The sequence below is a fragment of the Mus pahari genome, chromosome 10, assembly GCF_900095145.1.
Source record: "Mus pahari chromosome 10, PAHARI_EIJ_v1.1, whole genome shotgun sequence".
Lineage (NCBI taxonomy): Eukaryota > Metazoa > Chordata > Mammalia > Rodentia > Muridae > Mus > Mus pahari.
This window is the reverse complement of record NC_034599.1, coordinates 43,140,930-43,143,619: the sequence shown is the minus strand read 5'-3', so window position 1 is coordinate 43,143,619 and position 2,690 is coordinate 43,140,930. Positions and strand designations below refer to the sequence as shown.

Sequence of the window (2,690 nt, the reverse complement as noted above, 5' to 3'; positions counted from 1 at the left end):
TAACATATTTAACCCTCTCTTTTATATTTTGTTGTTGTTGGTGGTGGTGGGTATTTGTTTGTTTTGAGGCAGGGTCTCTCTATGTAGTCCTGCTTGTCTTAGAGTTTGCTATGTAAGCCAGACTGGCCTTGAACTCACAGAGATCCACCAGCCTTTGCCTCCTGTGCTGAGATCAAAGGCATGACCATGACCAGTCCCACTACTCTCTCTCTTTCACCTTACTCTCACTCCCTCTGGAACCCTTCTTCTCTCCCAACATGCCTCCTTCCTGCTTTCATGTCTTACCTTTAAAAAACAAAAAAACCAAAAACACTGAGTGTAATTGGGGGTGGTTACATGTCCATGGGTGTGAAGCTATTCACTGGATCATGGGCAACATGCCAGTGCCTGAAGAAAAATGATCGTTCATCTCCTTGTAGCTGTTAACTACTGATAGCTTCTCGGGTAGAGGTGATGCCATGTGACTCCCTGAAGTAACTGAATGCCATACCATTTGTGCCATTTTGCACCGGAGGGCACATCTTGTCTGCCGGATTCATATTCTAGCATGCATGGTCCACTAATGAGAGGGACTAGTGGTAAGACTCTTCCTCAACCCAGTGGCCTGTGTGACACCTTCCAGAACTACAAAGGCTAGGCAGTAGAGAGAGGATCACAGACCCCTTCCAGGACACTTTCTATCTATCCTATAACTAAAGAGTGTGCGAAGCTAGGGTCTTACTACCCAGTGCTGGAGGACAAGCAAGAGCAATGGCAGACACCACCATTGTTTTGAGGTCTCTAGCCTTGGGATTTCCATTTAATAGGCAGTGGCCTGTGGGACTAGCAAATCCATCCATTCAGGGGACTTCTGTTCAAAATCCTTTATTTTTCAATTGGCTTATGGAGTCACCAGTTTCCATGACGCTTTCCACACATCCACAGTCTTCGTTAGCCATGGCTGCCATTTTCTCCTGTCACTTTCTACTTCTCGTAGCCTCTGGAATCTTTCCATCCTCCTCCCGTCCCAGGCACTGAGGAAGCCGCGGGCTACCATACAGACATGGCCAAGTCCAAGAACCACACCACATACAACCAGTCCCACAAATGGCACAGAAATGGCATCAAGAAACCCCAGTCACAAAGATACAAATCTCTTAAGAGGGTTGACCTCAAGTTCCCGAGGAACATGCGCTTTGCCAAGAAGCACAAGAAAGGCCTGAAGACGATACAGGCCAGCAATGAAAAGGCAGTGAGTGCGCGCGCAGAGGCCATCCAGGCTCTTGTGAAGCCTCAGGCCATCAAGCCCAAGATGCCCAAGGGCCTCAGCCACAGACTCAGCCACCTGGCTTTCATCGCTCACCCCAAGCTTGGGAAGTAGATTCGAAGCTGCATGGCCAAGGGTCACAGGCTCTGCCAACCAAAACCTAAGGTTCAAACCAAGGCAGAGGCCAAAGCTCCAACTAAGACCCAGGCTTCAGCTATAGCCCAGACTCCCAAAGGTGCCCAGGACCCTGTGAAGGCCCCATAGAAAAGGCTTCTGCCAATGTGAAGACAGATAGACTGCTGTGGCACACCTACCCACACACTATTTGCAGATGACCAGTGTCCTATGTTGTTTTTACAAATAAACTCAGGCAAGATACATTTAAAAAAAAATCTTTCCATCCTCAGTATTCTTGCCCTTTACTTTCATATCATGTATGGATGGTAAAAAGTTATTTTCGTATAAGAAAAATGGCTTGCATTTGCGGGGAAAAAAAAAAAAAAANAAAAAAAAAAGCCAAAAAAATAAAAATAACATAGAAAGATAAAGGAGAAACAGAAGTCACTGTGAACAGTGGGTGCAGGTGGGTGGGAAACAGGGATGTGACTTCTCTAACTCCTGTGTGGCTTTGACCATTGAACCACATCACCCTTCTGTTGGTTCAAAACTTAAACCACAATCAGAAAACAAAAAGGTGAAACGCTAAAGCTGAGCACAGGGACAAACAAATTAAGCTAACATGTGCCAAATCAGAAACACGAGCGCCCACACAGAGAGACACTTTCAAGTGGCCTCGGAACGCAGCATCCAGCATCACACGGCATCCAGTGTCGCACACAGTGTGGTGTGTGTGCTAAGAAGAAAGAAGAGCCAAGAAGCCTCACTTCTGTTTCATTAGTTGGCAGTTTAGAGGCAACGGTGGCACACAACTGCAACAAACTTGTTTAGGAACTAGGTAAATGCATAGACAGAGGGGGGCTTGAGGGGCCAGGTTTCTCAGCGAGGAGAGCAGAGGTTGACATACAAACACGTTAACCGGCGTCACGTGGAAAACTGACGTCACGTGGAAGCTTCGTTTCTGTTGTTATTCCTCCTTTCCACTCTCACAGCCCCCCCATAACTATTTCTATTTGTTTCTCATTTACCCTCATCTGCTTTCTCTTTGCAAAATAAGCAGGCACACATCAACATACGAAGCATGACTCCTTCTCCCTGGCACAAAAGGTGACATATAGTCTAACTCAGTGCCCAGTGCACGATTTTTAATTACCAGCCCTTACTAAAGAAATCTGGGACTCCCGAAAGAAATGGCTGATTCCAGATCTGAGGCCAAGAAAGTACAAAGTAAGCTTACATATTTTTCTTTGCTAGGAAGAAAAGGAGACTCGGAGACAGAAAGGGGATGTATCCAAAAGACAAAGGAGTCAGTTTGAAAGGACTCTAA

General features: G+C 46.2%; 1 pseudogene; it reads left to right on the top strand.

Annotated features, from left to right (window-relative positions):
• Nucleotides 1-1,042: 1,042 nt before the first annotated feature.
• On the top strand, nt 1,043-1,510 carry LOC110328677 (annotated as a pseudogene).
• Nucleotides 1,511-2,690: the final 1,180 nt, after the last annotated feature.